The 14470-nt window shown below is 43.9% G+C and overlaps 1 protein-coding gene across 4 annotated transcripts in view; it reads left to right on the top strand.

The window, feature by feature from the left end:
- Positions 1–14470, top strand: part of ERBB4 (erb-b2 receptor tyrosine kinase 4) — a 966448-nt gene that overhangs the window by 857971 nt on the left and 94007 nt on the right. The gene's annotated exons all lie outside the window — the stretch shown is intronic.

Below are 14470 nucleotides of genomic sequence, written 5' to 3'. Positions count from 1 at the left end.
ACTTGCCAGCAGCGCTGCTGAGAAGGATCTGGGAGCTGTGGTAGACCACAACCTCAACATGAATCAGCTGTTTTGAGGGAAAAAACAAATGCAATTTTAGGTTGCATTAACAGAGGCATAGCATGCAAGTCATGGGAGATGACAGTACCACTCTACTCGGTGCTGGTTAGGCCTCAGCTGGAGTCCAGTTTTGGTCACCAATGTATAGCAAGAATGGAGCGAAACTGGAAAGGATCCAGCAGTGAGCGACAAAGAAGATCGAAGGGATGGAATACAAGCCATATGAGCAAACGCTGAAGGAACTGTATGGTTAGGATGGAAAAGAGGAGATTAAGAGGATATGATAGCAGTCTTCAAATACTTGAAAGAATGCCATAAAAAAGATGGAGAAAACTTGTCCTCTTTTGCCACAGAGGGCAGGACAAGAGGCAATGGGTTCAAACTATAGCAGAGCAGATATAGATTAAATCTCAGGAAAAACTTCCTAACTGTAAGAGTAGGACAGTGGAAAGACTGCCTTGGGAGGTTGCGGAAACTCCTTCACTAGAGGTTTTCAAAATGAGATTGGATCAGTGGCGCTGGAACACTTTTTATAGTGGGGGAGCTGAAAGCCAGCGAAACTGTAAAGTGGTGGTCCTCAAACTTTTTACCTTGTGCCCCCCCTTATCCCTGTCTGCACCTCACCCCGCATCACTTAGAGCTGGTGCCAGGAACAGGGCGGTGGCTCCAGGAGGGGAGAGACAAGGGTAAGGGAGATGAGGCTGGGGCCACAGCTGGGAGGTGGGGGCAAGGAGACCTGGGCATGGGGCCAGCAGCTGGGACCCAATGGGCGGGGTCAGGAGCAGAGCGCTGGACGCAGGGCCAGCAGGTGGGACCCTAATTTCTGCACCTATGGGCTGGATAGCCTTCTGTCTTGGATGCTTTAGACACAACAAATCCTGCAGCTGGGCAGTGAATTGGACTAGGTGACCCTTGCAGTCCTTTCTAACCCTGAAGTTCTATGATTCTGTAAAAAACAAAGGCAGCAGTCTAAGGGTATGCCTACACTACCCGCTGGATTGGTGTAGTGTAGACACGATAAATCGATCCCCGATCGCTCTGCCATCGACTCCTGTACTCCACCGCGGTGAGAGGCAGAAGTGGAGTCAACGGGGGAGTGGCGGCAGTCAACCCTGTGCCATGAGGATGTGAGGTAAGTCGACCTAAGATACGTCGACTTCAGCTACGCTGTTCTCGTAGCTGAAATTGCGTATCTTATGTCGATTCCCCCAGCCCCCCACAGTGTAGAACAGGCCTAAGACATAAATTTGCTTCACTACTCTGTGAGCTTTTTCGCAATCTCTACAGCCAATGAGAAATACAAATAATGTGTTTTATTTATTCCACTTCTCTTTAGACTCATAGGCTACGGGGCTATCCAGTCCTAAAGCCCCCTCTGTTTTAACTGGTATCACTTTGTTTTAAGCTGTCTTACTATGACACTTTTTTAGTAGCTTTTTCATTTTATCCCTCCAGAAAACTGATCTCTGCTGCTGGGCTGCTGATTTTCCTTGCTGAACAAGGCAAAGAAACCATTCAGTTCCTTAGTTTAGCGTCCTCTACTGTCATCAAGCTTCTCTTTTTCTATTTGAAGGAACTTAAATTCTGTATTATTCTCTGTGCGTTTTTGGTAAACATGTAACGGTCTACAGGTGAAATCCTGGCCCCGTTGAAGTCAACGTGGATGATTTTTTCATTCTTTTCTTTTTAGTGTTTCCCTCCTTTCTGTCTTGAATTTTTTGATTACTTTATTTGGTAATCTTCTGCTTTGGCCTTACAGACTTGGCATCTCATTCTGTGCTGCGCCTCCTTGGGAGGCGCAGCACAGAACATGAAGCTCAAGCAGGTGGGAGTAAAGGTAGCTTTTAGTCACTTTTTTGTGCTGCCTTTATTCTGGGTCAGCTTGGGAGTGGTGTAGTTCCCAGCACAAACAGCCATTGGGGCTGCTCTAACTTATTGTATGCTCCCCAAGGCTGCCAATGGACTAAGCTGAAGCCTGGAACAGCCCAGAATCTCTGTTGTGACATGGGCTAGAAGACACCTTTGTCTATAGTAGGGGGATCGGCATAGGGCTGCTTAACCAGTCCCTATGCTACTCCTGAGCGAGGGCAGTTCTCTCCTAGCCACATGCAGTGCCCTTACAGATTCTATATGCACACAGTGGGTTACATGGTCTGGAGCAGTAGAGAGAATCTGTACCTTTCATTCCCAGCTGTGATGGGAGTTTCTCCTGGTCTTCTCCGCCCTTGTACATCCTGATTGTCCACATTGGTAGTTTTCTACATCTAGTAATTTTTCTTCCAGTTGTTTGTATATTGGTTGACCTCCCTCTGACTTGCCTTTGATTTTCTCTCTGAGACTTTAGTAGGGTATGTAAAGAGATGCTTCCAGTCGACTTAAGTATAGAAAAAACTCTTAAGGGCAGAAAGAACATTCCTTGTGACTCGCATATTAGAGCTACCTACTATGGACCCCTGGTATCCTGAGGCTCGATTGTTGTAATATCTAAAATGCTCAGACAGTGCATCGAACCACAGGCCAAGGACTCTGTTAAGGTTTCTGGCAAACAGCTGGCTGTTTTCAGGATAGGATGGAGCGCCCACTTCTTTGAGAGAGCCTTCCCACAGCAGCATAAACTGATGAATGCAAATAGGACAAGAAGAGAGAGGAAAGGAAAGGAAATAAAATAATGAATGCAATCCCTTCAGCTTAAAAGGACTTGGAAGTATGGTCTCAACGCTAATGCAATACAAGCAATAATAATAAGAGCACAGACCTCTTAGATAAACGTAATAACAGTCATTAGTTGTGGGTGGGGAGGAATTTAGATACTGCAGTGATTGGATGTGTTAGGAATGCCTGTGATCGATTTCAGGGACCATTTCAATGTTACTCATCTCTGCATCGTTTCACTCGTTCTTATCTGGCTGTCTGTAACATACCGTGTTCCTTCCAAGCACATTCATTCCACACTTCTAGTTCCTCGTTTACATGTATCTTCATGCATCTCACATTTCTCTATTAATATGTTAGTGTTAGGGCTCTTGGTGTTTTGCGTGGTAAATGAAAAAAGAAATTACACACAATAATCCGGAATATATGTGCTTGCTAAAGACCATCATTCTGTCATTGTTTCCTGTGACAAATGTGGTTCTGTCATGTAATTTGCCCAAATTTAGCAAACTGAAATCTAGGAAATCATATGCATCTCAGATTTTTGCATAGGGCAGGAATCATGCAAGAGGAGCCATGTATAGCATCTTGCAACTGACGCACGTCAACAAGCTGAAAAATCCTCAGGCACGTAAGGTAAATACGTGATCTTGGGCAATTCTCTATTACACAGTCTACTCCTATATGTAATCCAGCATGAGGAGTTCCCTGGTTTCTCATGAAGATCACATGGTCCTTCTAGGTTACATACAACAATGACAGGCAAATATACTTTTAATCTGGCACATTAACACCTTTTATAAGATCTAGAGTTGAATGAAAGTTGAGAAAGATCACTTTAAATTTCAAAGCAATGGACCGCATCTAGTCATTGCTGTTTAAGCAGAAATCCATACTGAAGTTAGCCAGCTGCTGGGGTTCCCTTGGCAGTGCGGTCTGCCCTCTGGTGTCATCTTGGAGTGCAAGGCTCATCAAGGGTGGATGGATGGTCTCATGATAACGTATGGGACCAAGCCTAGGAGGAACTGGAGTTCATTGCTGGCTTTGCCACAAAGCTTTTGGTGTGAGCTCTGACAGGTCAGTTAAACTCCCTCCACCAAACCAGGGTGTGGTGAACCTTAATGACGTAAAGCACTTTCAGATCCTCAGACAAAAGGCACTAGTCAAGTGAAAAGTATTACTGCTTCACATTGAGATGGTATCCCAATGTTACACCTACCAAATTCAACTCACAATATTCTAGTTTAGTTGACCAAAAAACAAGTGGTGCAGATTGATTCCAACATTCTGACAAATCTTTAAGCTTTGGGCTCATCTAAATACATGTGAAATACTGTTTTAAAAGCAGGCCCTAAGTCTGTTTGTCTTCTATATATGCCACACCTCGTCCTTTCTGACACACACATGCTTTCTTTCTTTTTATTTCTGTCACTAATTTCCCTCTCATCCTCTCTGTCAGGCCAAAGAAGTGGGTAGGCATATCCAAGAATATTTAAGTCTATGCTTGTTAACTACTCTGAAAAACCCACATAAAAATGTGAATATTGTGGATATTAATATCCATATTCAGAGTTGTACCATCTGATTTTGCATATCTTTAAATACTCAGGTGCAGATCCCCCACCGGTATGTAATTCTCTTCTAAAAAATAAATAAATAAAAAGAATTTGTGGTCCAGTGTTGATTGATACAAAGAACCAACACTTGTCAGAAATGGTTAGAAGAGGCTCATAAGCAGCCTACTATATAATGTGAAATCTAATCTTTCAATACTTTGAGAGGTAATGGGTATTTTGAGCCCAGTTGCATATCTGTACTCAGAGGTAGTTAAGAACAGCAGGTATTTTAGCATCAACAGATCTTTAATATACTGGGTTTTTTTTGTTTTAAGTTTGTACCAGTCAGTAGAGACTCATAATGAACATGCAGGTACCTCTGCGTAGGTATCCTGTGTTTCTACAACAAAAACCCCTAGCTTATTGCTCAGCATCTTATCTGCTTCTCTAGAGAGAGAGAAAAAAAACAAGATAACCTTTCAGCTCTGACATCAGCAATCTCTAAAGTAGCCATGCATTGAGCTGCCACATAATTAGTCCTGCTCCAAAGTGTTCATGTACCATACTGAGCCAGATGGCTCTTTAGCTCCTCCCAGCATGCAATTAAAGGAGGAAAAACAAAAGTTTGTCTGAATGTTTTGGTATTCAGGGCCCTTGCAACTGGCTCTGCACAGGTAGACCTCTCTGTTCACAGGCAGCTCTGTGGAAAGTCAGAGGAGATCAGTTTGGTGAGCTGGCTGTAGGATTGAGACCTAGGTAAACATATTTAATTGAATCTATGTGTATATATAGAAATCTTTGTGCAGAGCAAGCTCCATTTTTTATCCATCACATCTGTGGTACTCGTTTATGCTGGCATTTGGACACGCTTCTTCCTCAGATAGCATCACAATTAAAGAATGAATTCTGAAATCGAACCAGCATTACTGGAGATTGGCAAAGGGATGTAAAACAATTTCATTTATCAGAACAGCATGCTATTTAAAAGGAAAGTTACGGATGGTTTTACAAGACTTGTCATTTCTCATTAGGGTCAGTATGACTCAAGTTTGGTCTCCCAAGTTGTACAGTCACAGGGATTTGAATTGAAATTACAGCCTTTTAATAACCCCCCAGGATCCAGTCTATCCTTGATGTTGTTTCTATCTCTATTAATGTTACCTACATGTATCATTACCAGCTATAGACACATACAGGTAGAGAGAAATGACACTACCAGCATTGCTGTAAAGTTAACCATTGGAATTCCAGTGAGAGTTGGGTACATAATTCTCTTAAGCTCTTTTGAAAATCCCAGCCTGCAATAAGAGAAAACATGTCGGTCACTGGAATGATGTAAACCCCCACAGTGGAGCTCACTTATAGCTAACAAACTATTTTTCTAATGTTACTGTATGAATGCAATAATAAAATTGCCCAGTTCAGTTATTTTATTTAGTGCAGGCTACATTAGTAAATAGTTTGACTGACATCTGAAAGAGAACATTATTGTCCATATAAGGGCTTCTTAGACTCATCGAATATAAAACGTACTCCTGGGGGAATTCTGTGCCAAAAGAATAAAAATGCTGCGCACAATATTTTAAAATGTTGCAAAATTCTGCATATTTTATTTGTCAAAATAACAATAGAATCACACCAGTTCCAATTATTTTGGTAATTTATTTCAAAATACCTGTCAACAAGTATGCCTGTAACAATATGGACAACAAAAAAGATTCAGGAAATGTTTTTAGATAAATAGATTCTTTACTAGGCATATTAATACAGAACTTGATTAATTCATTTAAACTACAATATAGAAACGTATTTTCTGTACCCCTCAGAAGCAGTGCAAAGGCTTGGGGGAGTCGGGGTAATGAGGAGCTGAGGGAGAAGGAAGTAATTGCTGGGAAGGAGCCTGGGAGTGAACTTGGAGGACTGCTGGGTATGGGTGGGAGAAGTGTAGTCTTTGGTGAAATAGGATATTACAACCATTTATTTTTGAAGTGATCAATGCACTTAATCCTAGATATCCCCTTCCATCTCATAGTCCTCTCATGTTACTTAGATTCTTCACCATAAATTCTCTGTCAATTTTGTCAACATTCAACTTCTTCAGCAAAACAGAACCTCAACTCCCAAGCAAGAGGCCGTGACATTTCTCTTCTATTTAATGTGAGCACTCCCCCTTCAGCTTACAACCTTCAGGACATTAAAATCCCTCTTATACTGAGCCCAGAACATAGCATGGTATTATAAATGAATGACAAAGGATACACAAGTGATACAAAGAGCCAGGGTTTAAAAGAGAACTGGATAAATTCATGGAGGTTAAGTCCATTAATGGCTATTAGCCAGGATGGGTAAGGAATAGTGTCCCTATCCTCTCTGTCAGAGGGTGGAGATGGATGGCAGGAGAGAGATCACTTGATCATTACCTGTTAGATTCACACCCTCTGGGGCACCTGGCTTTGGCCACTGTTGGTAGACAGGATACTGGGCTGGATGGACCTTTGGTCTGACCCAGTATGGCCGTTCTTATGGGATTGGGATCTTAATAATTAACTCTGATAAATCTGAATCAAGCATGCAGTGAATACCAACCAAAAACAAACAAGCCATCTGTGGATCAGGCCAATTACATTATGTTATTTTGTAATGAGAGAGGTTACTATACCACATTTTACTGGCTTTCAATGATGACATAATGTGAATTTATGGACTATGTACACTTTTGGGGGGATTGTCAAGTTAACGTCAATGGGAATATTCATGCTGAAAGTGACCAACTGATAGTTTTGCCTTCTCATTAACGTAATATGGTGAATGTACGGCCTGTTCCTGCATTCCTTGAACTCCAGAGTCCCTTTCCACTGTTTGCTATCATTGAATAGCTCACAAAGACATGAAGCAACTGCTAGATATGGCAGCATGTTACCTATAAAACTTGCGTAATGGTGAGATGCACTGCTAACCCCATTTCAGACACACTCACCCTGCAATCACTCTTGCTGGGTGGATCGCATATTATCATAATTCCCAGAAGTACCCTCACCCCACTGGATTGAAAGAGCCTGTAAGAATGACATTGCAATATTAAAATAATTAGATGATCTTTTAACAACATATCTGAAACAAAGCTTTCTGGACAGGGAATTTCTAGGAGTACTTTAACATCCAGGTTCTGTTGCTCAGAATATTAATCTGCCACATAGGTGTGTGTATTGGGAATGCCCACTGTTATAATTTTTTGACAGCCAGTTCAACTCTACTCTTATTCCTTTCAGATAGTCTAGCACATTTCTATAAAAAAATCAGTCTCAAATATTAGTGTCCAACTGCATTGGAGAAGGCTAGTTTGGTGTCTGGTTGACACAAAACTTATATTAGCAGGATTTAAAATTTCAGACAAAGCCGAACAATGATATTATGAGGTTGCATGAAGGTTAATGTTGTTTAGGCAGATGGTGAATTGCTGATTCAACCTGTTGTCACAATAATGAATGTGTTTGAAAAGACATTTATGTGGCAAATAGGAGAAAAATGAAACAGCACACACACACACACTCACGTGCACACAAATTTAGCATTGCTGGCTACTGTTTCAATATTATTTTTAAAAAAATCTGATGTATTCGACCTGTTTCCACCAATCAATATGAGAAGCAGCATTATAGATTTAAAAGAATGCACCTTTCATACTGATTCACCATAATTTTGCCTGACAGCAATGACAGAAGCACTTGATCCGAGTCGGGCAGAATTTTATAGCTCTATTAAATTTAATTCCCTCCTCCTCCTTCCATCCACCACATTCATTTTTACCCTTGTTTCTCTCTCCAAGGCACAGAGCCATAGCAAAGTTGCCCCCAAAATAAATCTGGTTCATGGAGGGTGGGTATAATAAGGTTGAAGTATTTCTCCTTTGCTGACAAGCTTTGTGGTTGTTTTCTCTTTGGAAGCTATCTTACAAAATGGGGCTGCTCTGCTGAAATGTAGGAAAGAGGAGAATAAAGTAGTTTCTTCCCATTCCTCCATTTATTTGCTCAGCGCATTGTGGCTGTATTTTTAAAACAAATATTTACAACCCTTCTAAAAGTATGGAGCGAGATCCTCAGCTGGTGTAAATCGTCATAGCTCCATTGAAGCCAATGGAGTGATGATGGTTTACACCAGCTAATGATGTGGCCCAGGCACTTCTCTCAAGGTTAATGATGCTAAGAGGGTTAAAAGCAATTTTGCTTATTAAAAGAAATACTCCTGTTTTTTTTAATTGTTCCCAATCAGTTGTTCCATACAATGCAATCCTGGCAAACTAGAGACCAAGCTGTTAGATAAACGTCTGTTAACTTTCAAAGCAAGTTAAGCGATGTGGTTTAGACTGTCTTGAAGGCATCACTCTTGAAATATTACACATTTGTTTTAACTTTTAAGTGATTAAAAATTAACAATAAGCAGCTTTAAAGAGTCAGACATGTTCTTTCGGCAATCCTGGCAGAAAGATCACTTAAAAGAGAGGCAACAGATAATGACTTTGGTGTGGTTCTCGGCATTTTGATAACATAGATTCAGAATCACAGAGCCTGGAAATCAGTTTTGCTTTAATCCTATTGCAAACGTATAAATGGTCCTTTTAAGTATTTGGTAACATGGGGATTGTAATTTAAATTCACAGTAAAGTTTTCACATGAAGGAAAGATGATGTTGAAAAATACATTAGCCCAGGCATTCTCCTGCTGGGGTCATGACCTCCTGGGAGGTTAGAAACAAGTGTCGGGGGTCATGACCACCTTGCCCTTCCCATACTGCTAAATGGTAGATCCTGGTAGATGGCTCCTTGGTAGATCCTGGTCAACTGGGTGGAGGATACCTAGTATAGAAGAGGCTGAGAACCACTGAACTAGCCTGTTTTGATAAATGTAGGTCCAGTTTTGCCTTCTCATGCGCATTTGCAAATCTCCCTGAAGCTAATGGGAATTGTGTGGGTGTAGAATTTGACCCACTGAGTACAAATTTTGCTGAGTTTACTTTGTTGACATGAGGAACATCCTCTGTATCTTACCGATTTTCTGGTAAGTAAAGGAAAAGGATTGACCCTAGTAGGCTGAATTTAGGTAGAGGAGAAGACATCAAGTCTAGGTAAAAGGAAAGCACAGTAGAGCACATCACATTGGGCTGAGCTTTAGGTAGAGAATTTGACTTCTTGTGTCTGATACATTTTAATACTTCTATTTCGTTTTGATCTCTTTTGAACATAGTGCAGTATAAATCCTGAGTACAGCTGGCATTGCTGTAAGGGAGCAGTGGCCATATACAGCCGTGTCAGTCTGGTGCACGCTGGGACAATTGATTGGAACAATTGACCTAATGTGCAAGGAGAGATCTGTTCCTATGCCACAAGCGGTAGGTGCGGAGCTGCTCAGGAGATATATGTCTACGAGCACCTCCTCTCCCAAGCAGACTTGCACACGCCCTGAAGTTCTCTCTCCCTTCTACTCTATTCTCCAGTTTTGGACACAGGGATCATTTCAATCCATGGGCTGAACTGGTGGAACTCATTTGCAACTATGGGACAAGGGAGGAGGTGGGGACCAGGTCTTAACGTACACATGTTGTCAGGATGGAGAGAATCACTGGGTTACTGTTGGACTGTCTACCTACCTATCTATAGTTTTATGCTTCTGGGCCATCACGATGCTATCTGAGCATCTTCGGTGTGAAATCAGTAGCAAATGAGGAAGTTCCAAGTGGACTACAGAGAGTCTCTACCACTTTCTTTTAACACCTCTGATTGGGACAGGGGGGTTATTTTTGACTCTTTAGATTTTATTTTCCCCTACTTTGTTTGTGGTTTGCTTGCTTGCTTATGTGGTAGAGGGTTATTGAGTAGAAAGGGCTTCAGTGTTGTGAGAGTCATTCTTGTGATTGGAAAGGCTTTTTCAAAGAGGGAGGTTTTTCAAGATTTCCTAAAGATGGTCAGGCTCTGGAATGGCTTTATCTGCTCTGGAAGTTTGTCTCATAGCCAGACCCCCAGACATAGAATGCTTTGTCCCCGGCTCTCACATACTTCACCTTGGGTTTTGTGGTGTCCCAGAGGAGCACACTACCGCAGTGGTTCATATGTTGAAATTTGGTCTTTAATGTGGTTGAGGTGTAATTGCTTTGAAAATTAGGACCAATGCCTTAAATTGGTATCCAAAGTTGACTGGGAGCCAGTGGAGAGATCTGAGCACAAACTTGCTACGTGTCTTCCCCAAGCAACAGCTGCCATGGGCAGGCTCTCCATTCTGATGTACCTTGTCCGTCCAAGCTTCCTGGTGAAAAACTCCCTTTCAGAGCTCATTAGACAGCTCCATGTCAACCTGCCTCGGGCTGCATGGCCTGTTCAGTCTCCATGGCTGTGACTGAGGATGCCATCTCTCCCCTCTGGCTAGGATATCACAGAAGCACTGGCTCCCCTGACAAAGGCCTGACTGAGATATGTAGCCTGTGGAGGGAATCCCTGACTCCCTTGCTAAGGAGAGGAAAGGGTTGGGTGGCTGCAGGTTCGTTGCAATGGGAGATCCCCCTCAGGATTCCCGGGAGCGTCTGTGGCTGTAGAGTCTGGCCTGCCGGCTCTGTGCCCTGGGTGCTTTTATGGCCAGAATTTGGCCTTTTTTAACATCCTGTGTATACTAGAAAATCACGTCAAAAGCAAGAAATAAAACCAATGAATAAATCTGTGAACCACCACTGCCACCCTCCTAAACAACACTTTGATCTGAGTTCAGCAGGCACTGGGACTGATTCCAGCCGAAAACACTGCTCTGGCTACATATAGGGGCTGGGTGTATGTTGGATGTGGGAGGTGTTGTATCTTGGTGGGAGGGAAGTGGCCTTCCCAGTCATCACTGTGTAGATTCAGAGCTTGCGTGCATCCAATAGGCAACTAACGAAAGGCTGATATAAAAACTGGGCAGCGGGAAGGTGGTGATGCAGCACAGAATCTATTTCAGTATGTCTATAGTTGCCTATATCATTCCATATTCCCTGTGTGTACAACCCACGTTCCAGCACATGGAATCTAAAAGGTCTGTAAAGTAGAAACAAAATGATCTTCATCATCATTTTCCTTAAATATTAATAAAAACAATATTGCTTTTAATGTCGTTACTTACAGAGATTATGCACAGGAACAAAACACATTGTTCTCGGATGTAACATTTCTCAGATCTTCAGAATTATTGATTGATTTGCTAGCATTATACATGTATAAATCACTCCTAATAACAGGAGTGATCAGGGGTGGGAGAACCCAGTCCACAAAACATAAAAAATTCCTCTTCTTATCCTTCATCTATATTTACACACTGTTTTGAGCAATGGTTTCCCCTGAGTGTATGAAAAGTTCAGAAGACTTTTCATCTCTGTGTTCCCACTGGAATCAGGGTTGGAATCCAGCCTGCAATGAAGTCAGGGGGAGTTTTGCCATTGACTTCAGTGAGGCCGGGATTTCACCCCAGGAATGCCCATATTCCATGAGATAGGCCACTCTCAATGTTTATTTCTAATATTGTAGCACCTGGACTATTGTGCTAGGCACTGAACACACACAGAATAAATAGACAGTCCTTGCCCCATAGAGTTTATAGTCTAAGTATAAGACAAAAGACAACAGATGGATACAGACAGACTGATGGGGGAGTACCAGGAAACAATGAGACGATATTACAGGGGTGGCCAACCTGCGGTTCCGGAGCCTCATGCAGCTCTTCAGAAGTTAATATGCGGCTCCTTGTATAGGCAGCGACTCTGGGGCTGGAGCTACAGGCGCCAACTTTCCAACATGCCGGGGGGTGCTCACGGCTCAACCCCTGGCTCTGCCACAGGCCCTGCCCTCTCTCCACCCCTTCCCGTCCCCTCCCCTGAGCCTGCCATGCCCTCGCTCCTCCCCTTCCCACCCCCCCGCCACCAGAGCCTCCTGCACGCCACAAAGCAGCTGATCGGGAGGTGCGGGGAGAGGGGGAGGTGCTGATCGGTGGGGCTGCCGGTGGGCGGGAGGCGCTGGGAGAGGGGGTGGGGGGAGCGGATGGGGGGCTGCTGACGTATTACTGTGGCTCTTTGGCAATGTACATTGGTAAATTCTGGCTCCTTCTCAAGCTCAGGTTGGCCACCCCAGCAACATTATCTAAATAGACAAAACAGATGCAGGCCTAGCTCAAAGCAGAAGTTATGAAAAATCTCCCCATAAAACCATGGCTGCAGCAATTTTGCACTAGCAAGGAAGTTCCCCTCCAACAGTGGAGTTCTCTTAAGGCTCTTGGCAATCAGCGTCTGACCCCTTTACATCTTCTGAATGGTGCAAAGAGGCTGAATCTCAGATGAGAATACAGCTCATTGACTTCTGATATTCACTGGTGCAAGTGAGATCAAAATGACACCTGGAACCTTATAAATTAATACCAGTCAAACAACTCTGGTGTGTATTATGCATTTTTATTATTTGTATTATCATAACACCTAGCAGCACCAGTCATGGACCGGGACCCCATTGTGCTAGGCACTGGGACAAACACAGAACAAAGACACAGTCCTTGACTCAGAGATCTTACAATCTTAAGTAAAACACAAGAGACAATGGTGGGTACAGACAGATGAGAAAGCACAAGGAAACAATGAGACAATATTGGTCAGCAAGATCGGCAGAGGTCTTATTACACCAGCAGCCTTATTGTTGTTGAGTTTTTTTGTAGGTCTCATTTCCTCCAACTCCGGCTTGAAGAAGAGTCAAGAAAATTATTTGACTTTGTTGAAATTATTTTTGTTCTGAATATAGACATTCATTACAGCCAGATTTATCCAAGACGTTTTAGCAGCCTCACTGCAACTTTGCTTTTCTTCTGCTAAACTTTTCGAGATTAGATTTTCCAGTGATTGCATACTTGGAACGGTTTACCGGTGTGATCAACCTAATAAATATTTAAAGCTGTGATTCATTTAGCAAAAATAGCACGTTAACGTTTGTCAGCACTGTTACGAATGTTCTCCTGAGGCTGAAAATTGGTCTATTTGATAAACCCTGCCCTTTTGTATGAACACTTATTGTGCCTGATTCTGATATCAGTTTCCCCAGTGTAAACCAGTGTAAGCGGGGGAACAGACCCGCTATTGTGGGGAACTTTTCTGGCTTCTGTACTACCCGGGTGAAGTGGGCTAGCGAAAGGATCTGAGTCCTCGCTCCCACTTCCTTTACCCAGTGGCCTCCCTGCCCTTGAGGACTCTCCTTCCACTCTCCTGTCTGGCAGAGTCCTCATAACCCCAACAAGGCTGGGCCCAGGATTCCTGGGGCGCTCGACCCCCAACCCTGCTGTGGTCATCTAGGACAGGGGCTAGGGTGTCCCCACTCTGGGGTACTCCCTCTGCACTGGGCACTTCTCTGACCCACTGACCATTACATACAAGTGAAAGCAAATGCAAGTTGTTTAATCAACAATTAATTTTAAAAAGAATAAGGAAAAATGGGAAAGGTTAAAGGAAACCCCTCACCCCGCTCTGTGGCAAGGAACATCACAAACAGCGTCTCTGGAACATCAGGGCAGTTCACAGTCTGCTCCTTGTAAGTCCCAGGCCTCCTGCTCAGGCCCTGGCTGTGCTGCAGGGATGCTGTGGGTTGGACACTCGCTCTGGTGGTGGCCACACGCTCTCAGGCTCTAAGTGGTAGGACCCTTCTTCCCAGTGTCGCCCCCTCCCTGTCGGGGTTACGATCCAAGCCTGGCCTGCAGAGCCTCTTGGCTGAGGCGTCTCCCTGTGCTGGGCCTGCTGCCCAGGGTCCCCCTTGCTCTCCCCAGCTGCTCACCACACCCAGCTCTGGACTGCTCCCGCCCCAGCTCCACCACTCGGAGCTGGCTGCTGCTCTGCCTCCAGCTCCTTGGGCTGCTTCTTTGGCCCCTCTGCCTCTGGTTGCTGCAGCTCTGCTCCCAGGACAGGTCTGCTCTGCAGGCTGCTCCTGTGACTCTGCTCCCAGCACTGACCTGCTTCCTGGGCTGCTTCTCTGGCCCCTCTGGCTCTGGTTGCTGCAGCTCTGCTCCCAGGGCAGGGTCTGCTCTCTCTGGGCTGCTTTTCTGGTCCCTCTGGATCTGGCACAGCTCTGCTCCCCAGCTCAGCTTGGCCCCACTCTGTCTGACCCAGGCAAAGCCAGCTCACACGGAGGACGGGACCTCCCTGGCCTCCTGACTCCCTGA

The sequence above is a fragment of the Natator depressus genome, chromosome 11, assembly GCF_965152275.1.
Source record: "Natator depressus isolate rNatDep1 chromosome 11, rNatDep2.hap1, whole genome shotgun sequence".
Classification (NCBI taxonomy): Eukaryota; Metazoa; Chordata; order Testudines; family Cheloniidae; genus Natator; species Natator depressus.
The sequence above is the reverse complement of the archived record's forward strand: the minus strand, read 5'-3'. Positions and strand labels throughout refer to the sequence as shown.